This window comes from Pongo abelii, chromosome 15 (assembly GCF_028885655.2).
Source record: "Pongo abelii isolate AG06213 chromosome 15, NHGRI_mPonAbe1-v2.0_pri, whole genome shotgun sequence".
Classification (NCBI taxonomy): domain Eukaryota; kingdom Metazoa; phylum Chordata; class Mammalia; order Primates; family Hominidae; genus Pongo; species Pongo abelii.
This window is the reverse complement of record NC_072000.2, coordinates 22,516,323-22,540,038: the sequence shown is the minus strand read 5'-3', so window position 1 is coordinate 22,540,038 and position 23,716 is coordinate 22,516,323. Positions and strand designations below refer to the sequence as shown.

The 23,716-nt window shown below is 34.9% G+C and overlaps 1 protein-coding gene and 1 non-coding gene across 14 annotated transcripts in view; one reads left to right on the top strand and one right to left on the bottom strand.

Moving 5' to 3' along the window:
- LOC134760004 (olfactory receptor 4N4C) overlaps window positions 1-23,716 on the top strand; it is a 222,055-nt gene that overhangs the window by 177,094 nt on the left and 21,245 nt on the right. The window contains exons 2-3 of one of the 13 annotated variants that reach the window (XR_010136911.1): window positions 1,811-1,880; window positions 5,026-5,211. The exons of 11 other annotated variants lie outside the window; for them this stretch is intronic. The gene's annotated coding sequence lies outside the window, so the exon portion shown is untranslated. Of the gene's footprint in view, window positions 1-1,810; window positions 1,881-5,025; window positions 5,212-23,716 lie in introns of those variants that run through there. One more of the 13 variants, XR_010136913.1, reaches the window with a different exon arrangement.
- On the bottom strand, window positions 11,033-11,133 carry LOC134760163 (small nucleolar RNA U13). The gene has a single exon (XR_010137093.1). It is a non-coding gene; the product is annotated as a small nucleolar RNA U13 (small nucleolar RNA).

Below are 23,716 nucleotides of genomic sequence, written 5' to 3'. Positions count from 1 at the left end.
TATCAGAATCATACTATCAGAATCATACTATCAGACACTATGCAACCAAAAAAAAAATTATGAAATCACGTCTTTTGCAGCAACATGAATGAAGCTTCAGGCAATAATCCTAAGAAAATTAATGCAAGAACAGAAATCCAAATACTACATGTTCTCACTTACCAGTGAGAGCTAAACATTAAGCACACATGGACATGTACATGGGAACAATAGACACTGGGGACTACAAGAGGTGTGAGGAAGGGTGGGGGGGATGGGTTGGGAAACTACCTGTTGGGTACTATACTTACTACCTTGGTGAAATAAACCCACGTAGCAAACCTGCACATGTACCCTCTGTATCTAAAATAAAAGTTGAAATTAAAAAAAGAATGAAAGGGAGCGAATAAAGCTGATGTTTATAGGCCCTCCCAAAATTTCTGGCTTATCACATGCTTTCAAAGATTTTATAAAATCATTTTTAAATTTAATAATTTTTAAAATTTGGAATGGTTATAGATTTACAGAAATGTTGAATATCGCAGAGTATAATTATACCTCATGCTATTTTCCTTATTGTTATATTACTATGGTACATTTGTCAAACAAATAAACTAATATTGATGCATTATTACTAACTACCTTGCAACTTTAATTCAGATTTCATTAGTTCTTCCTTAATGAAATGGCTTACTCAAGTTGTCTATTTTTTTCATGGCAGTTATTTAATTTATTGCCATTATGTTCTTTATGTTCCCAAAAAGCTCTTTGTACTTATTCTGTAAATAAATACTTGAAAATACCTGGTGAGCTTCCATTACTTAGAGGAAGTGGTGAAATCTATAACATAAATACAGTGCAGTTCTAGTTTTTATCTCTTTAAGTGAATATTGACTCCCCCCCACTCTGTTCACATCTGTGAATGATTTCTTATTTATTTATTTGACATGTAAAACTTGTAAATATTTGTCATGTACAACATGATATTTTGAAATAAATATGTCTACATAGTAAAATGGCTCAGTTGAGTTGATTAGCATATACATCCGAACCCTACCAGCCTCTCCCTCTTATTTCATTAAACCTATACTTTCTTGTTTGCATGTTCTATCCTACCTCAGATTCTGGTACACATATGAGATTCTGTAGGGGTACAGGGTCTGCATGGTGATAAGAAAATCTAGGATAATAACCAAGATTTCTCATACTACAACCCCACTCTACACCTTGGACCTTGTTCTACTAGAAAAACTTGTTCCAAGATCAATTATCAATCCTAATTCCAATTTTTACCCAGTCCTGTTCCACTGTTTGAACCTCTGAACCATGTGCAGCTTCCTCATATTTCTATGTCTCTGAACATGCTGCTACTTCTGCTGGAATTATTGACCAACTTTTCACCTTCAATACTCTAATTAAAAGTCTTGTTTTCAGCCAGCTTTCAGCATGGTTTTACAAGGAGTTATTTAGTAGAGACTACACTTGCACTTTCTCTGCCTAATCATATTCTCCAACTGCTTACTCAATCACTTGTCCAGCATTTCCCTCAGGGTTTTGATGATGCATAAAGATTGCTGAGAGTTTCTTCCCTTTGGCAGCCAGGAATGTAGAAATCTTTGCATACCAAGGTTAGAAGCTATGGCGTGGTTGTAAACTCATAAAATACTATCTTTCTGAGGGAGAGAGAGAGAGAGAAAGAGAAAACAAACTCAAGACTGCTTTTTAGGCTGTACAAGAGGAAATGTGGCATGTAAATAAAAGAAGTATCATTATATAAATCTCAGTCTTTTAGTGTGCGTATCTTGTTATCAATCACATTTTTATTTCAAAGGATTTTCTGATCCAACATCTCGGGTTGTTCAAATCCATGCGGTGGGACCACACTCAAGAAAAAGTCCAGGGTAAGCTTTCCATCTGGAATGATACCTTAACCACCAGTGAAAGAGGCAAGGTCAATTTTCATTGATTCAAATTATATTCAAAGGTAAATTATTTACTTCTGTAAATTCTTCACCTGCTTTACAACATCTGTTCTAGTAATTAATTTAAGAAATAGTATATTACAATTTAAAGTGTGTATCAATATAATTTCAATTGGAATTTAGTCCTAGGTTTACTAGGTTTACCACCATCAGTAAACTTAGATAATTTAATTCCCTCTCTGGACCTTATTTGTTTCCCAATGGTTAGATGAGTGTGAAAAAATCAAACAATCTCTAAAATCCTTTATACATAGATAAGTATAGGACTTAACATCAATTATGCTTCAGTCTAAGATGATTTAGGGAGGTCATTTAAAAGTACTGCTGTAAAATAAATGGTTTTATGTCAGGAATTGGGTCGTACTCCTCTTTTTATATTCACAGTGCAGTACCAGACACAGATAATATGTTTAGTAAGTATTAAGTGAAAGGATAAATTAATAGTGGTACTTATGAAATATAAATCAAATAGATGATACCTTAAGCAATCTATACATTGTGCTATGCTAACTCATTTGCAGATATTTTTCAATATTTTTCTTTATCTTTCAGCTCCACAAAGATTAGTAATTATTTCCCCAATTGGGGCCAATTAGAGGAACAAGAGGGGATTAATAAGTAATAAAATAATGTCAGGTAACAAGAGACATAAAAACATGCACATGTGTTATAATGTCTCTACGAGGGATATTGAAGTCAAGAACACTATTGCACGAAAAGTTTTCCATGAGATAGAACTTGCTGTTAGGAAAGAGATCCAGAATAGTATATGGCTGCCCTTTGTAAATCCCTCATGAGAGGAACTAAGACAATCTCTTTCCCAGAAGATTCCAAGAGTTGCATTCTTTGAAATTGTTCTATTGGAAATAATTTATGTAGGCTCATGGAGTTAAACAAAGGAGGAAACATTTTTCTTTAACTACGCAAATCTTATTTCAACCAATATATATTCTTTAGTATTGTCTTAGAGAGATCAAGTTTAACCTAAGAACCTGGGTAGACCAGTAGAAACAATCCACCCCATAGAGGCTCTGGTTCAGAGTTGAGATGTCTGATACTGGAGTTCTTGAAATTCTACCCCAAAAATGATCAAGAGTTAGCTTGGCAGATTGTTTATTGCTTTTTTTGTCCATTATCTAATTTTAGTTTTACCATGGGTAGCATTATCTCACAGAGGAGGTTAATAGATGTTAGAAAAATTATGTTAAAATTACACAGCCTGAAGAGGCAGAGCTGTGAGTTGTTCTATCTTTAAATCCTGTGCTGTTTCTCCCAGCAAAGATAGCAAAAAGATCTTGGGTCCTAGACTATGATTAATTTGATGAAATCCTCAGGAGAAGGCTAGATAAAGTTGAGTTGTCACCACTCAGGGTGAATAGAGCAGCTGCTCAAACATCTTTGGGCATCCATGCTTGAACTCTTTAATACATCTATGCAAGGATATAGAATGTACTCTGTTGCTGCTCCAGTCAAAGACTCCTTTTGAGAGGGTAGGTGTGAGCAGTAGACACAGTCTAAGATTTGGACAAGCATGAGCATGCATATAGGTGAGAATCAGGAGATTGACATAGTAAGGAGGTCAGTGTTCTAAGACGACTCCTATCCAGGCTTCTGTCTCTCCTTCCAATCAACATTTTCTCTGATAGCTAAGATGCATAATGATAATTATATATTCACTTAAAGTACATTATGCACATAAGTCCTTTACATGTAATATATATTTAATATGTATAACACTCTATATAAAGGTACTATTCTTATCCACATTTTACACTTGAGAAAACTGAGGCAAAGGGAAGTGAAGTAACTGCCTAAAGTCATAAAGTTAGTAAATGGTGAAGCCGAAATTTGAACGTAGACAAGTTGGGGTTCCAGGCGTCTTCTTTTTCACAACTTCTCTCCCCCACCTTCCATCGCAGCTACTCTCCTCCTGTGACTGGATCTTTCTTTATGGCACCCCAGTTAATTCAATTGCTAACTTTTAAGCTTAACACGCAAGACTTGGTAATCTAGACTTGCCTTCTTTTCAGCCTCATCTCCTGACACTTTCCTATGTGAGTTCTGTGTTGAAACATGTTCAAATTGCTGACACTCCCCAAAGAGGATGGTGTAATGATTTTTACCTTCACATATTCTATTTGCTAGGCCTGGAAAGTTCTTCCCGCCCTGTCTATTCTTCTGTGCCCACACCCTGCAATCCTCATCATCATCAGGTTAACTCTAACTCATCTGTCAGAATTCCACTCAGTGACAGAGTTTGAAAAGGCAATCCTGTCTGTCCTGGGCTTCCTTCCTGAGCGCTTTCATGGAGAACTGTCACAGTTTACATGTGGACCTCCTCCACTTGATTGACAGTACTTGCCAAATCAAATAATGACTGAATTAACGATCAGTATCACATCACTTGTTATTACATCCCCACTGTAAATTTAATTTGAGAAAAGTTGGGTACAGACTGTATGCTGTGATGATCTTGCCAGTTGTAGCTATAGTCTTTGTCTCTAAATAGTGTATATAATTAAAAAAACTTTTCATGATTAGAAGAAAAGGAGTCTTTTGATTAATGTAGAAAGTTTAAAGCTTTCAAATGAAAAAGATATTTGGTGGCTTTGATGCCATCAGACCCAGGATATGCATAGTAGTTAGGAAAATAGATCCTGAAGACCCATTGCGTAGGTTCAAATACCGACTCTGCCAATCACTAGATCTATAACCTTGGGCAAGTTACTTACTCTTTCTGTGCTTCAGTTTCCTCATTTCTGAAGTGGTAATAGTAGTGATAGACTACTTTATAAGATCATTATGGGAGTTAAATGAGCTAAATTTAAAACATCTAGAATCAAACTTGGCATACAGTAAGTACAATATGTGTTTTCTGTTTACCTAAACATTTTTTCAGCCCTTATGATTTTGCCAACTGGTGATGACTGAGCACAATTTGGCTTTGCTGGTATAGGGCACAGACTATTAAAAGATTTTAGGAATGTGAAACATATTCTCCAATTGAAGGACTTTGCACGATAAGAAAGCAATTGTTTAAATTCAGTTCTTTTTGTGGTGGCAGGTTCCTGTAATTCCAACTACTTGGGGGGCTGAGGCAGCAGAATCACTTGAACCCAGGAGGCGGAGATTGCAGTGGGCCGAGATCGCGCTGTTTCACTCCAGCCTGGGTGACAGAGTGAGACTTCCTCTCCAAAAAATAATATTAATTAAAAAATAATAATAAATTCAGTTTTTTATTGGAAATTTATCTATCTATCTATGTAATCTTTCTATCTACCTATAATTTATTTAAGGATATGTAAGTTATGCGTGTTCTGCAAAAAGAATACCAGAATTATACCAGTCCTTTCGCTGAAAATTATATTGGGCAATTTGCCTCTTTAATCTTTAGTGCTCTGCTCCATAAAATGGAGATAATAAAAATTATGATAGTGTTGTGAAGATGGAATTAAGTAACATATGCAGAGTTTAGCACACGATTCTGTGCATGGTAAAATACTCAGTAAATGTTAGCTACTATTAATGATATTTCTTTCATGGAGATTGGCACATATTTTTATAGCTATTATCTCAGAAATAAAATTGTATATGTTTTTAATATTTTCTAGTAGTTACATTATATAGCTTTTATATAATAACTAAATGCACCAAATTACAAATTGTGCTTACTAGAGAGATTCCACTTGATAGATTCAAATTAAAAGGAAACACCTCATAAATTCAAAACATGTTCTATAGATCTCATTTGAATTCTGAAACAGCTTTGTGAGGTAAAAAATTTTATCATTCATCTTCTATAGATGAGAAAACTGAGATCCAGGGAAGATAAATAGATTTACCCAAAGTTATAAAGCTGATGAGGGCACTCAAACTTACACCACTCAGCTTCTGGGCAGTGCTCTTTCTGCTATCCATGCAGAAAAGAGGTATTCTGAGTAAAGACGGAAAATAGCTAGTAATTTTCATATTTCAGAAAAGCCATTTTTATTTCAAGAAACTTCAGATCTTGTCTAATATTAATCTCCTTTAAGAATTTTTTCCTGATTATTTCTATCCTTTATTTTTCTCTGTATGATGCAAGCATTCCTATTACAGTTTATAAAATGGCTTCAGACACTTATTTTTAAACTATCATTTCTAACATTATCTGTATGATAAATTTCATTCCTAATTTTTCCTGTGATCACAAGGACAGAGAGTTATCTGTGTCTTTTTCAAGGCAAAGGGATTGAGGATGACAGGGACCTGCAAAGGGATTGAGGATGATAGGGAACTCAATGAGAAGTTTTAAATGTTTCAACTCTTCAGAGCAACATAGAAAAAAGTATTTCTCTGTATAAATTGATCACTTCTCATGTATTCCTTATTGGCAAGCAAAATGGAATTTTCAACCAGCAGGTCCAGGCGTATGATTCAAACTTCCTCAACGTTGATATATAAGCACTAAAAATGACTTAATTTTTACTTGAATTGAGACTTTTTTTTTCTAACTGAGAAATTGGAAACTGAGTCTTCCTTTCTTGATTAAACAAAATGTTACTTTTCTATAAGTGAGTAGTATATATTATACTTGAAGGATTCTGAAATTTTATACATCAGATCATATACTCTGACTTCATGCTTTTATTTACAGCCTCAAAAAATTAATTAATTAAATAAACAAAGTTTTCACTCCAAAGTAAATTTCTGACAAGAGAAGTTGGAGGTGGGGGGAGGGAGAGCACTGATTAGGTAAAAACATTAAATTCAATAAAAAAGACTCAGATTCTCTAGGTTCTTGTATGGAAGAAAGGAACTATAAGACTAATTATGAAAGAAATTCAAATGTGAGTCAATAATGTGGAAATCAAGCTAATAACAAGAAAAATACTCATGAACTATGTTCAAGAAATATGAAGAACTTTCTCTACCATATTTAACATCATGTAGGTATTTTCACAAGACTCTTACTGATAGGCTTTACCTTGCTTACAATGGTTTATAACATGTGTTTATTTTTGCAGAGAACCAGAGTCACTCCACCAGTCCTGCCTGGGGCCCCATGAAAGTGGCCAACAATGTCACTGAGTTTATATTCCTGGGACTTTCCCAAGATTCTGGAACGCAATTGATGTTCTTTGTCTTATTTCTCCTCTTCTATGTCGTGATCGTGGTGGGAAATTTGCTCATTTTGCTTATGGTCTTTTCTGACCCCCGACTACACACGCCCATGTATTTCTTCCTCAGTAACCTGTCTTTTGTGGACATTGCCTATTCCTCGGCCACAGCACCCAAGATGATTGCAGACTTTGTTTCTGAGAAAAAGACTATTTCCTACTGGGGCTGTATAACTCAGATGTTTACCTTCCACTTTTTAGGTTGTGCTGAGATTTTTGTTTTGACTGTCATGGCTTTTGATAGCTATGCTGCTATCTGCCAACCCCTCTGTTACACTGTCATAATGAGTGCTAATGCTTGTACTGTGCTGGCATCACTGTCCTGGTTGGGGGCCCTGGGTCATTCCTTTGTTCAGACTCTCCTGACCTTCCAGCTGCCCTTCTGTAATGCTCAGGTTATAGACCATTACTTTTGTGATGTCCACCCAGTCCTAAAACTTGCCTGTGCTGATACAACTCTGGTAAACATGCTGGTAGTTGCCAACAGTGGTCTCATCTCCCTAGGGTGTTTCCTCATTCTTTTGGCCTTCTACACAGTCATTCTGTTTAGTCTTCGAAAACAGTCTGCAGAGAGCCGATGCAAAGCTCTCTACCTGTGGATCTCATCTGACTGTAGTAAGTTTCTTCTTTGTTGCGTGTATCTTTATTTATCTCCATCCATCCACTACTTTCCCATTGGATAAAGCTGTGTCTGTGTTCTATACCACCATCACCCCAATGTTGAACCCACTCATCTATACTCTGAGGAATGAGGATGTAAAGAATGCCATGAGGCAGCTATGGAGTAGCAAGATCTCCTTGAAGGAAAAGCAGAGAGGATAGTTTGTCAGAATTGCAAAATCAGAGAATTAGTGGATACCTTCAATCATCCCTAATTTATTAATAGTTAAAAAAAAGTTCCTAAAATGCAGCTTTTATATTTTGTCTAAGAGGAAATAATTTGAGGCTATTTTAGACAGGCTAAACTTAAACCTTTCCATACTTGGCAAGGTTTATCTTCTCTTCTAGAGTAAAAAAGTTAACACTCCTACTCAATATCTCATTTAACCTCGTTAGATCCCTTCTATTCACATCAAACTCTCTTAAGCTACCATTCAATAATTTAGAGTGGGGTTATAAGAGAAAGATATCCCTGATCATATCTTCTCACCATATCATGTCTCTTCAAAAAAGAAGTCTAATTTACCAGAAGCTGCACCTTGTTCCCTCCTTCTTTCCTTCCTTCTTTTATTTTCTTTTTCTTCCTTCTCTAGTCTTTTCCTATAAATATTGCAAAATCTAGTCACGGAAACAGATTTGCAAGGAGATAATTATAATGCAATACAACAAATGCAGACATAGAAATATATATTTCCTACAATGAAGTGGGTTAGTATAAATCAACAAATTGCCCAAAGGATGGTTTCTGTGCAGGAGAAAAAATAGAACTTTACATATTTTGAGGTGGATAGCAATTTCTTTAAAAACTCTCTTGGAGAATTTGAATACTCTTCTACCCATTACTATAATACTATCTTTACTGAAAGAAATCTTACTTTTTTTGGCAATAAAATTACAGACTAGATTAAAGCAACTAAAATGAGTTGATATTTGTACCACTGAAATGACTAAGGAGATGTAATTCTATTATAAATTTTTAGTTGAACTTGTCTTCAGTTCCTTAAAACAACAAAATGGAATAAGCACATTTTCTTTTTGTGGTATTCTTAGTAAAGTTGAAAAATAGATAAGTATTCTCAGTATTCTGGAAAACGCATTTTTCTTCTGAGAAATTTTCTTAGATCTTGTCTCATGACTCATATTGTTCAAGAATTCTGCCCTGATAATTTTTATTCAACATTTATTTTCCATATGCCTTAAACAATCCTGTATGCAATTTATAAAATATCACTTACCTTTTTCTCTTTTTTAATGGATTTTTATCTGAGATCTACAACTTAGGAGGAATATAAGTGATGTATATTCTTTTCTACTCTTCATGTATGGAATAGAGGTGCTTGCACAGTAGGTACTTGTCAAAATCTGTTGATTGTAACTCCAATTTCTATATTTTTTCCTTAGTAATGGGGACCTGACATTATTTATGGTGGCCCAACTAAAATATTGCATTGACTTGCCTCAGGCTCTTTTAAATTTCAATTCAATAATTTAGAATGACCTTATAAGAAAAAGATATTCCTTTTGAAGCCAAGTGGACAATCTGATGTTAATAGTAGTTTGTTGGTGGGGCTTTTGAAAAGTCTTTAAAATGGTTTGTCTACTCAAGCCCTCTCATACATGATCACCATTAACATTTTGATGATTAAAATTTCCTTATAGTTATTGCATGTCCTTATAGTTATTTTCATATTACTTTCCCTTTGCAACAGGGTCATTCTATCTTTTAACTCCTGATTTTTTAAGATAAACAACAAACACACAAATTATATTAAAAATGATAGAATACATTAGGTTTCCCTTTCCCTCCTAAGAGCAAAGTATTAACAATAACAACAACACTTGCTGTAGGAAAAAAATGGCTTAGACCCACAGGAACAAAGAAACAGGACAGCAGTTAGATGCAGAGAAGAGATTTCAACAAAAGTTTGGAAAAGGTAAGATAAAAAAGTAGCAACTGATTTCGCAGGGTTGGGAAGGCTAAGTCTGAATTACCAACAAGAGGAATAGTGAGGAAAAGGGGAGAGATTCACTTCCTGGAATCCCTACAATGACTGGGATGCAGGATGCCAGGTCAGGGGGAGGTGAGGTTCAGGGCTGCTAATGAAGATTAAGAGAATGGAGCAGTTCAGTCTTCCATCCTCTTTCTGCTCCCAGATGCTAATGGTAGCCGATGAGTCACAGACAGAATATTGGCACCTTTGTTTAAGAAACTGAATGTTAATGTCACATCTGCCTTCAGAGATTACAAGTGAAATGGCTACTTTTCTACTGCAACCCTGACCAGAAGCCTGCCAATTAGTAAGCTGGCTGAAGAGATCAACCTAAAATTTACATAAGGCTTTTGAAAAAAAGAGAAAAGTAAGCCTTTAAAAAAGCCAAAAGGAAACTGGTGGAATTATAGGTAATTCAGGGGGAAAAAAAAAAACAACTGTAAAAAACTGTATCTTATCATGAATGAAAGAAAATATTTGTAATCTTTAAATAAGAATATGATGCATTAAAAAATATAGAAAAATTATTTTTGGAAGGTAAATAAAATCAAAAAGAACAATAAAAATTAAAACTAATACGACATTAAAAGAAATCAAGTAGTCAAAGAAGTCATAAAAGTACTGTCTCTATGAAAGTAGAATGAAAATGTCAAAGAAACAGAAAATATGAAAGATGAAAACAAGAAACACAAGGAATCAAGTTAGGGGCAAACCATTCAACTCACACATATTCCAGGAGGACAAATTAAACAGAAGGATGGATTTAAAAGAAACAATGAAATTAAATTTCTTAGAACAGAAAAGCTTAATTTTCTCGATATGAAAGATTTACTGAACGCCCAGCACAAGATTTTAAAAAAATCCCAAGGCAAGTTATTATGAAATTTTACCACCTTAACAATTGAAAATATTCTAAAATCATTAAGAAAAAACCACATAGCTCATAAATGAACAGAAATTCAAATGGCATGAGTGTGCTCTGTAGCAAACTCATCCTTAGAATACAGTGGAAAAGTTTCTCACGCTGATTTTCAGCCTGGAATTCTATACAGAACAAATCTATCAGGAAGATAGAATAAAGCATGTTTAATCAGGCAAAAATTTATAAAGTTTACATCATAAGTACTCTTTTTTTTTGAAAGTGTGGGATAATGTATCCCAGCAAAACAAGAGGAAGAAATGAGATCAATAAATTAATATATGCAATGCAGGGTGGCTAAAGCCACTTTACAAAAATCCCAATCTCTTTTTTCTTTTTTCATGTGAGTCAGGTAATATGTGTATGTCATAAGATTTGAGGGAGCTACGTCTCACACAGGAGTGCAAGAACTCAGTCATCATGCTTATGAACCACAAAGGGATCAAAAGGCACTTTTAAGATGACAGATGTATAGTAGGCATAGGAGACAACAGAAATGGATGAAAGCAGAAGATGGAAGCCCTCCAGGTTCATAAAACAGAAAGGAGAGGGTGAAAATTTATATTATCTAATATATTGAAGCATCTTAGTTGTAAAGCTACAGTCAATAGGATGAAACAAGTTGATACACTCAAGGAAGGATGCATTTATAGAAAATTATATCATTTAGATTTCCAACAGGAAGTTAATGACACACTTAATATAGGATAATTTGATAAAGATTTATTTAAAGAGATGCTGTCTATGAGTTTATAGGTATAGAGTACCACACAGGCCAGTGCTATAATCAGGGGTAAGATGCGGTGGAGATGTTTACACCATTGTGCCTGAAGGGACTGAGAGAGGGAGGAAATACAGAAAACCCAAAAAGAGGTATTTATCATAGCCATTTGAAAGGAGGAATGACCTTCAGTGGGAGGTCAACCAGCATGTGGCCACAAGTTCTAGCTTATTCTCCTTCATTCCCCTTTTCCAGTTTTATTGAAGTATAATTGACAAATAAGAATCATACATATTTAAGTGTGCAACTTGATGTTTTGAAATATGTATACACTGTGAAATGATCATCACATTTAAGATAATTAACATATCCATTACCTCACAGGGTTATGTTTTTGTGTGTGTGGTGTGAACCCTTAAGATCTACTCCCTTAGTACATTTCAGTTGTCCAATACAGTATTGCATTGTAATACAGACACCATGTTGTGCATTAACTCTCCAGAACTCATTCATTTTTGCATAACTGAAACTTTGTAACCTTTAGTCCATATCTCCTCATTTCTCCCTTTCCTTTCCACTTCTGGCAACCACCATTCTACCTTCAGTTTGAGTATTTTAGATTCCACATATAAGTGAGATCATGCAGTATTTGTCCTTCTGTATCTTGCTTTTTAAAGGCTGAATAATACTCCATTGCATATATATACTACAATTTTTTTCAGGCTTTATTGAGGTATGATTTACAAATAAAATTTGCATATATTTAGGGTATATGCCTACTTATGAAATGATTACCACAACCAAGCTAATTAACACATTCATCATGTTACATCATTACCATTTGTGTATAATGTGTGTATATGTGTGTGTTAACACTTGAGATCTACTTAGCAAATTTGAAGCTACTGTACATTTGGTCTCCAGTACTTATCTTGCAGCTGAAGGTTTGTACCCTTTGACCAACATCTTCTTTTTCCTGGAATTTCCCAGCCCCTGCTAACCACCACTCTACTGTCCATTGCTATGAGTTTGATTTTTTTAAATATTCCACCTGTATGGGATATCATGTAGTATTTGTCGTTATGTGTCTGGCTAATTGTACTTAGCATAATGTCCTCCAGGTTTATCCATGTTGCGGCAAATGGCAGGATTTCCTTTTTTTAAAGGCTGCATAATCCATTGTGTGTGTTTGTACCACATTTAAAAAATCTATGCATCTGTAGATGAACACTTAAGTTGTTTCTATATCTTGGCTAGTGTTACAATGCTGCAGTAAATTTGAGAGTGCAGATGTGTCTTTAAGATAGTGGTTTTATTTCTTTTGTATACATACCTAGAAGTAGGATTGCTGTATTATATGAGAGATTTATTTATTTATTTATTTTTTGAGGAGGCTACATACTGCCTTCAATAATGGTTGCACTAATTTATATCTCTACCAAAAGTTTACAAGGGTTTTGTATTAGTCCGTTCTCACACTGCTAATAGAGACATATCTGAGACTGGGTCATTTATAAAGGAAAGAGGTTTAACTGACCCACATTTCAGCATGGCTGGGAAGGCCTCAGGAAACATACAGTCACAGTCATGGTGGAAGAGGAAGCAAACATGTCTTTCTTCACATGGCGGCAAGAGAGAGAAGACTGAGAACTGAGTAAAGGATAAAGCCCCATGTAAAGTCATCAGATCTTGTGAGAACTTACTCACTATCACAAGAATAGCATGAGAAAACTGCCCCCATGATTCAATTACCTTTCACTCCGTCTCTCCCATGACATGTGAGGACTACGGGAACTAGAATTCAAGATGGGATTGGGGTGGGGACACAGCCAAACCATATCAGGTTTCCTTTACATCCTTGCCAACACATGTTATCACTGGACTTTTTGATAAAAGGCAATCTAACAGGTCGTTGGTGATATCTCAGTGAGGTTTTGATTTGTCTTGATGATTTCTGATTTTGAGCATTTTTTCCATATACCTGTTGGCCATTTGTGTGTCTTCTTTGGAAAAATATCTATTCAGATCCTTTGCCCATTTTATGAAATCATTTTTAAAATATCTTTTGCCCATTTAGAAGCTTGTTTGTTTGCCATTTGGTAGTATGAGTTCTGTATATATTTTGGATATTAACTCCCTATTGGATGTATGGTATACAAATATTTTCTCCCTTTCTGTAGATTTCCCGTTCATCAAACAAATAAGGATGAGACCAATGTCCAGGAACTTTTCCCCATGTTTCCTTCTAGGAGTTTATGGAGCCAGGTCTTAATGTTAAGTTTATAATCCACTTTGAATTAACTTTTGTGATTGGAATTAAGAGAAGCATGGATTCTTTGCATGTGGATATCCAATTTCCCAACATCATTTATAGAAGAGTCTGTCCTTTACAGTGTATATTCTTGGTACCTTAGTTGAAAAAATTAGCTGACTGTATGTATGTGAGTTTAATTCTGAGCTTTCAATTCTGTTTTATTGGTCTGTATGTTTTTATGCCAGCAACATCTGTTTTATTACAGTTTTGTAATGGAGTTGAAATCAGGAAGTTTAATACCTCCAGCTTTGTACTTATACTTAAGATTGCTTAAGATTTTCATGCTCTTTTGTGGTTGCATATGAATTTCAGAATTATTTTTTCCATTGCTGTGAAAAATATTCATTGCCATTTTGATAGGGATTGCATTGAATCTACAGATCATTTTCAGTAGTATGGACTTTTTAACAACATTAATTCTTCCAGTTCATGAATATGGGATATGTTTCACTTATTTGTGTCTTCCACAATTTATTTCATTAATGTTTTATACTTTTCAGTGTACAGATATTCTACCTCTTTAGTTAAATTTATTTGTAAGTATTTTATTGTTTTTGATGTGCTCATAATAAGTTTTTCTTGATTTTTTCTTTCTATAAATCATTATTGGTGTAAAGAAATGCAACTGAATTTTTCTGTTGATTTTGTAGTCTGCAAAATTACTGAATTTGCTTATTAGTTCTGACAGTTTTTAGTGGAGTCTTCAGGATTCTTTCTACATAGGATCACGCCGTCTTCTAACAGAGACACTAACTTTTTTATTTGGATGCACTTTATTTCTTTTTCCTAATTACTTTGGTTATGACGTCCAGTACTATGTTGAATGGAAGTGGGGAGAGTGGTTTTGTTCTTGATCTTTGAGGGAAACATTTCAATTTCTCATCATTGAGTATAATGTTTATCATAGGCTTCTGATATACAGGCTTTATTGTGTTGAGGTACATTCCTATAATTAATTTGTTGAAAATTTTGTATTGTGAAAGAATGTTGAATTTTGTCTAATGATTTTTCTGCATTTGTTTTGATTATCTCATAGTTTTTATTTCTTATTCCGTTAATGTGGTGTAGCACATTTGTTGATTGTGTATGTTGGATAATTCTTACATCACAGGAATAAATCCTACTTTGTCATGGTGCAAAATCTTTTTAATGTCCTGGTATGTTTGGTTTCCCAGTAGTTTGTTGAGGATTTTTGGACCTTTGTTCACAAGGGATATTGACCTATAATCTATTTTTCTTGTTGGTGTCCTTATCTGGGTTTGGTATGAAGGCAATGTTGGCTTTGTAAAATGAGTTTTAAAATATCCCCTCCTCTTCAACTTTTTGGAAGGATTTCAGAAGGATAGGTATTAGTTCTTTTCAAAATATTTGGTAGAATTCAACTATGAAGCCATCGGGTCCTAGGATTTTCTTTGATAGGAGATTTTATTATTGATTCAATCTCCTTACTCGTTACTGTTAAGATTTTCTATCTCTTCATGATTCAGTCTTGTAGGCTGTATGTGTCTAGGAATTTATCCATTTCTTCTAGGCTATCCAGTTATTGATATTATCTTATGATTCTTTATATTTTTTGTAGTATGAGTTGTAATGTCTCCTTTTTCATTTTGGCTTTTATTTATTTAAGTCTTCTATTTTTTCTCAGTGTAGATCAAGTATTGTTGATTTTATTTATATTTCCAAAAATCAGTCTTAGTTTCATGATCTTTTCTACTGTTTTTCTAGTCCCACTTTCATTGATTTCTTTTCTAATCTTTCTTATTTCCTTTTTTTCTAACTTTGGGCTTAGTTTGTTCCTTTTTTAGTTCACTCAGCTGTAATGTTAGGTTGTTAATTTGAGACCTTTCCTCTTTTTTTTTGTAAACATTTATTACTATACATTTCTCCCTTAAAACTGCTTTTGCTGCATCCCATACCTTTTTGTATGTCATGTCCGTTTTCATTTGTCTCAAGATATTTTTACATTTACCTTTTGATTTCTTTTTTTGGCCCATTGGTTGTTGTTTAATTTCCATATGTACATGAATTTTCCAGTTTTCCTGTTATTATTGATTTTAGTTTCATACCATTATGGTCAGAAAATATATTTGATATGATTTCAGTCTTCTGAAATTTCTTAAGACTTGTTTGTGGCTTAACACACAATCTGTCCAGGAGAATATTCTGTGTAAGCTTGAGAAGAATGTGTTTTCTGCTGTTGGATCGAAGATTTTGTGTATGTCTATTAGATTCATTTAGTCTGAAGTAGTTCAAGACAATGTTTTCTTAATAATATACTTTCTGGATGATTTAGCCATTGTTGAAAATCAGATATTTAAGTTCTCTATTAATATTGCATTGCAGTCTATCTCTTGCTTTAGATTTGTTAATATTTGCTTTATATATTTAGGTGCTCTGATGTTGGGTATATTCATATTTATAACTGTTCTATTATCTTGATGAATTGACTTTCTTATCAATATCTAGTGACCTTCTTTGTCTCTTGTGACAGTATTTAAAGTCTATTTTGTCTGATACACATGTACCTGCTACTGCTCTTTTTGGTTTTCATTTTCACGGCATATTTTTGTTTTTTCTCCCTTTACTTTTAGTCTATGTGTGTTATTAAAGGTGAAGTGAGTTTCTTGCAGGCAGCGTTTACTTGGATTTTATGTTCATAAATCAATTCAGCCACTCTTTGTCTTTTGATTGACAAAATTTGCTTATTTATAGTTGGTAAGTAAAGATTTATTATTGTCAGTTTATTAATTGTTTTCTGGTTGCTTTGTAGATCCTTTATTCCTTTATCACTCCTTTGTTGTTTTCCTTTGTGATTTGATCATTTTCTTCAGTAGTATGCTTTGATTCTTTTCTGTTTATCTTTTGTGTATTTACTATAGGTTTTTAATTTGTGGTTGCCATGAAGCTTACATAAATATTCTTATTGTTTAACCAATTCATTTAAAAACAATGACATCTTAACTTTGATTGCTAAAGAAGCTCTGTACTTTTACTTCCCTTCTCTTACATTGTGCTTTTGATGCTACAGTTTACATTTTTTGTATGTCTTAAGAATTTATTATAGCTAGTCATTTTTCATACATTCTTCTTATAACTTTATAATGATGGTGTGATTTACACCACCACCATTATAGTGTTTGAATATTCTAAATTTAACCATATATATACTTTACCAGTTTTATATTTTTATATGTTTTAGTGTTACTAATTAGCTGCCTTTTATTTAATCTTAAAAATCCCCCTTTAGCATTTCTTGTAAGGCAAGCAATAGTGAAGACTCACTCAACTTTTTTTTTTTTTTTTTTTCGAAAAAAGTCTTTATCTTCTTCATTTCTGAAGGACAGCTTTGCTGGCAAAATATTGCTGGTTGGCAGTTTTATTTTTCTTCCATCGCTTTGAATATATTATTTCATTCTCTCCTGATCCTCAAGGTTCCTGTTGAGAAATCCACTGATAGCTTTATTTGGGTCCTTTTTTATATGACATGATTCTTTTCTCTTGCTGCTTACAAGCTTCTCTCTTTGTTTTTGATTTTTGCCAGGTGGATGATAATGTATGTTTGTGGATTCTTTTTTTGGTTGAATTGACTGGAGAACTTTAGGCTTCATCCATCTGGATGCTCATTTCTTTCCTGATATTTGCTAAGTTTCCCATGGTTATTTCCTTAAATAAGCTTTCTATCTAATGCTCTCTATTTTTCTTCTGAACCTACTATAATTTTAACGTTAGCTCTCTTGATAGTATTCCATGGCTTCTGTAGGTTTCATTCATTTTTTTTTCTTTTATCTCCACTTACTGGATGATTTAAAATGCTCGGTCTTTGAGTTCACTTATTTTTTTATCCTGCTTCATTTAGTCTGATGTTCAAGCCTCTATTACATTTTTTTAGTTTAGCTATTGTATTTTTCAGCTCCAACATTTCTGTTTGGTTCTTTTTAAAATATTTTCTGTCTCTATATTGAGCTTCTCATTTTGTTCTTGGATTGTCTTCCTGATTTCATTAAACTATTTATTTGTGTTCTCTTGTAGTTCCCCGATTCCTTAGGTAATGATTTTGATTTTTTCCAGGCAATTTATAGATCTCCAATTCTTTGGGGTTGGTCACTAGAAATTAATTTTTTTCCTTTGGTGGTGTCATGTTTTCCTGCTTCTTTGTGATCTTTGGGTGTTGATTTTGTCAGTGACTAAACCTGCTGGAGTCCTCTGTGGAGTTAAGTACTATAGTTTGTGCAGTGATCATTGTGGGTTCCTTGGTAGTGAAAGCAGTGTGGTATGCGCAGCTGATAATGGCAGGAGACAGACAGATTCCTAGGCAGACAGGGATAAGTCCCTGGTGAATCTCAACCTTCAAGCCAAAGACAACCTGAAGCCTGAAAACCAAGCCACCAGTTCCAGGTGGAGTCCATGACCCAAGTGAGAACTTCCTCAGTGCCTTTTAGTCAATTAAACGGTGCTTTTTCCAGGCCTGCCCATGAACCAATCAGCACAGATTCCTCCACTCTGAGCCCATAAAAAGCCCAGACTCAGCCTCACAGATGGCTCTCTGCTTTCAGCCCCACTCTTACACAGAGGGCTACCCACTTTGGCTACTCTCTCGTTGTCAAGAGCTTTTCTGACACTCAATAAAAATCTCATCAGCCTTGCTCACTCTGTGGTGTCTGCATGCTTCATTCCTGTTGGTTGCGGGACAAGAATCCAGAATCCACTGAATAGTGGGTGTGAAAAGAGCTGTTAAGACACACTCCTGTTCACCAAGCTACAGAAGTGAAAAAAAAAATGCTGGGTGCCACACATCCCCAATTGCTGAGCTGTGGGCAGCAGGACTGAATGAGCTGTGACACATCCCCGTTTGCTGAAGCGGCCAGCAGTGAGAATGAACAAGAGCTGTAACACTTCCTGGGGGCTCAGACCTTGACTCCCAGAGCAAAAGCTGTAACACCTCTTCGGGCTCCACAGTTGCTGGCATCTCCGAGTTTTTGGGCACTGCTGCAACCCCCTTATCCAGATGTCAGCACTCAAGGCAGAAGTCAGTCATAGCATGCCCAAACCAACCATGGGTGAGCACTGAGCTACGGTGGGTGTCATGGGATCTGGGCAAGTGAGCATGAGTGGAGCATAACCTGCCAGGCCAAATGAGCAGAACGAGCTCAGAGGGCCTGAGTGAAGCCTCAGCAGAGGCTCTGCTGGCCATCGAGATTTCCACTTGGCAAAGTGGCCCTCAAAGAATCCTGTGTTACATCCATGAGGGCTGTTGAGGTCCTCGGTATAGAAGGCTACTGGAATTCTGCTCAGATCAGGCTTTTGGGGACTGCATTGATTCCTACCAAATGACTGATACTGATAGACCTCATCATTTCTCTTTGTTACCAGCAGTTTACAGATTTCTCAGCTATGTTGGTCTCCCTAGCAATCTGGGATGGGTGAAACTTAAACTGGTTTTTTGGGCAATGCTCCAGTAGGCTGGGTAAAATGGTTCACTCCACTCTCCTTTTCTCTGCAAGGGGAACTTGCAAGCTGAGCAGTGACCTCTCCATACTGAGCACTGCCAGCCTGAAGGCAAAATGAAACTTTTTTCTACCATTTTTTGTGGTTATTCGTGAAGTTTTTCTGTCTGCTCTATTGTTTTAACTTCTGAACTAGATTCCTGATCTCTGCTAGTTATTTTTATTGGTGGATATTTGCCCAATTGTTGTTCCTTGTGGGAGGAATAAAGACTGAGATCACCTACTTTGCCATTCTAGCTGATGTCTAACACATTTTCTTTGTTCATCTGTCTATGGACTTTTAGGCTGTTTCCATATCTTGGCTTTTGTGAATAATGTTGTAGTAAACATGGGTGTGAAGGTATCTCTTTGAGGTTCTGATTTCAATTCTTTTGGACATATTCCTAAAAGTGGGATTGCTGAATCATATAATAATTTTGTTTTTAATGTTTTGAGGAACTGACACATTATTTTTCATAGTGACTGCACCATTTTCTATTTCCACCAACAGTGTACAGGAGTTTCAATTCCCTAAATTCTAGCCAACACTTCTTTTGTTTTTTGATAATAGCCGTGCTATTAGGCATGAGGCAATGTCTCATTGGTGTTTGGATATGCATTTCCTTGACAACTAGTGATGCTGAACATATTTGCATATACCTGTTGGCCATTTGTATATTTTCTTTAGAGAAATGTCTTCAAGTTTTTCACCCACTTTGAAATTGCATTATTGTCATTATTATTTTTGCCATAGTATGACTGATTTTTAAGTGCTTCTTATATAATGGAGTTATTTAAATTTATTTTTTTCTGTTTATTATTTTCCTGTTAAATTTGTCTTTATTTTCTAGTAATTTTAAATTGTTTTAATTTCTAACATTTTCCCCTATATTTGTGTTTGCCATTGATAAGTTTTAAATTTCATTATCAAATATGCTATAACTCTTTTCTTATTGTTTTTCCTTCATGGGGCAAGAGATACCTAAAAGTTTTTATTTATTCCAAAATAATTTAAATAGTCTCTCTATATTTCTAGTAATTAAAAAAATTACTCCTTTGCAATTTATGTTAAGTTATAAAATATAATTCTTTTTAAAAATCTGGTTAACCATTTGTTCCAGCACAACTTATTGTGTCCTCTGGGACAATAGAATTGAAAATGCATGTCATACTCTAGAAAACACATATTGTACATCGTAACATTTTCCACCCCTAATCCTGGGAAATTCACCATTTTTCTTACTTCTTCTGTGAAACTCAAAAGTTGTGTTTCTATGCTCTTTGGATGAAGTGCAAATCGACTTTTAAATTATTCCCTCAGAGCTTATGTTCCTACCTGGCTTCCCCTTGCCTCCAGAGGATTGATTTTTGCAGTTACAGCCCATGCTGCTAGTTAGTTTACTGTTACATCAGGGCAGAAACTGATATATACCAACATGTAGAGGATGAAGTCCTCCACTGTGGGTGGTGGAAGAGGCTTCTTCTACCTCCTCCCCATAGTTCCTGAAGGCACCAAGACTGTCACAGTAATTGGTAGGTGGAATGTTGTTATAACATTTACATAAACCATCCTATTTTTGAGACAGTAGGATAGATATAATGATGGGAATAACTATGTAAAATGCTCAGAGATCAGTGGTAAGAAACAGAAAGCAGCATGTAAGGAAATGTCTTAGGGAACTGTGATGATAGTGTAGAGCAGGTCTTACTTAGCTGTGGAGTGGGTGAACAAATTGTTCTCAGCCTTGATCTCAATAATTACAGCATTTTTATTATTATTATTATTATACTTTAGGTTTTATGGTACATGTGCGCAATGTGCAGGTAAGTTACATATGTATACATGTGCCATGCTGGTGCGCTGCACCCACCAACTTGTCATCTAGCATTAGGTATATCTCCCAATGCTATCCCTCCCCCCTCCCCCCACCCCACAACAGTCCCTGAAGTGTGATGTTCCCCTTCCTGTGTCCATGTGTTCTCATTGTAAAGTCAGGGTTGAACAGGGCATTGAAGAGATAGCTTGGTCATTTTGTACTCATAGGATGAACCATTTGTAAACAAGCTCAGAGAAGGCTTTTTCGATCTATGGGTCTTCAGAGCGTGACAGATTATTAAAATAAACTTCCAAAATTTTGAATCCCTTTACTCCTGGAAGAAAGTCAGGAAAACCCCAAAATCTTTAGTTACTTCTTCTTATAGTTATTCAGCATGATCTCTGTGAAGAGGATGGGAAAGGTGAGGCTTGAAATATTTCATTTCAAAGGGATTAGTGTTAGTAGTAGTAAAAATTTTGAAAATAAATAGAAAAGCAAAAAAGAAACTTAAAAGCAAAGAGACTCTTACTTGAAATAAATGTGGGTGAAATATGTATTTTAACAAAAAGGATTCCAAGAAGCAAAATTAGGAATTATGTAGCAGATTAGGGAAAGACTAAATGAATTAATAAAAACAATTCGATGTTGTGGTGTTTAATTTTTGTCAAAGTCTATTGATTTATCTATTCAATAAAAAATCCATGTAATCATCCCATCCATCCATCCATCTATCCATCCATTTAACAAACACATATTGAAGACCATAGCATGCTAGGAACTACTTTAGGCAGTAGATATATAAATGAGACATACTCCATGACCTCAAGGAGCTCAGAGTTTCTGTTATATTTTGCAAAATACAAACTGAAAAATTACAATGTAATGAGTTAAAATTTGTACTGGAGGTGTAAACAGAGTACTATTATGGGAGCCATAGAAATATGACATTTTTATAGAACTTATATATACAAAATTCATACAAAATTTCAGGCATTTTAGAAAACAAGCTTCTGAGAATAGCTGAAGGATTTAAAAATAGTGATACATCAACAATGTAACAGGACTGTGGGTCTGGGAAAAATGTGGGGAGCATTATATGCATTAATCACTACAATACCTATGAAGTAGGTACTGTTACTATTTCCATTGCACTGATGAGGCACACTGAGGCAGAGGTAAGTGAGTTGCCCAGGGTTACATAGCTAGTAAGTGTTCAGCTGTGGTTAGGATGAAGGCACTGAGAAATAAAAATGAAACCCTTAGCTCCCCAACCTACTGAATGGAGCCTCTCTTGGCCAAGGGCACCCCAGAATAACCTTAAAAGCTGAGTTTTCATCCATGACAAGATAGGCGGTCAGACGTGCCTGCTTACATCCCCGCCCTCACTTAACTGCCATTAGACTTTCCTACCTAAGTGCTAAATAGAAACCAGCTCTTTTGAAAGACTCCACTGCTGATATCAACCAACCACTGAAGCTGTCCCTCTTTTTCTGTGGTTTTAACTCAGCAATTAACCAGCATTCCTTCCTGATAAGAGACCAACTATATGCTACTCATGAAGGTGCATGAAGCACAATTGTGCATGTGCATGGTTGTCCTTTCATAAATATTCATAATTCCTCCTATAGCTTATTGAGCATATGTATTTCGCCACCTTACTCAGTACATACTCCTTTTGACACTGTCTTGAAATATTTGTTTCTGGCTCCTGGCCAGAGGCTATATTTCCCAGCCTGTCATAATAGCCACCCTTCAGGCTGCAACTCTATGAGAAATAAACGTCTTCCTTTCCAAATTTATGAACCTCATCATTCTTCAGTTGACAGCACTAACACCCCATATCTAAGTATATTAAAAGAGAAATAAGCAGCAAATATATATAATATAATATATATTATAATATAGAAATATGTAATATATGTAAATATATAATAATTTATAAAGATATATAATTTATATTATATATAAAATATATTTTTAATATACTTTAATATATTCAAGTAAATTAAAAGAATATATTAAAATATATATTAGTTGTATATAAAATATTTTCATATACTTTAATAATATATTAATATATATTACTATATATTAATTTTAATATACTTTAACATATTAGTGTATTATTAAATATAATAAAATAATAATAAAGCATATTAAAAGAGAAATAAGCGGCAGTGATCTTCAAAATAGTCTAATACTGATATCAGCTCTTCTCTGATCCTAATGGTTTCTTCTTGCCTTGTTTACTGTGGGCAACAACGCATACAGAAAATCAATGTAATAACTACATCTTGATATTTTCTGCTACTCGTTTATTTATGACACTCGAGGTCCCCGGGTTTCCTATACCCATCTATATGGTGAAGATGCTTCTGTATACTCCTTCCTCACCATCCCACAGAATAAGTGAGCTCAATATCCTAAAAATAGGAAAATTAATTCGCATTATTTCTAAGAAGTCTTGTATATATCCACAGTGGTGATTACATCACTGTTTCTCCCTATTGCTACCCAAATCTTTCTTAATATACCTTTCTGAGAATTTTACTCTCAACCTACTTTTACTTTAATGGAATCAGGATTTTAGAGGTAGAACAATTCTTAAAATTCTAGTTAAAATCCCTCCTTTTGCTATGAAGAAACTGTCATAGAGGAAGATTTCACAACCTCAACATCACGCAGATTCTT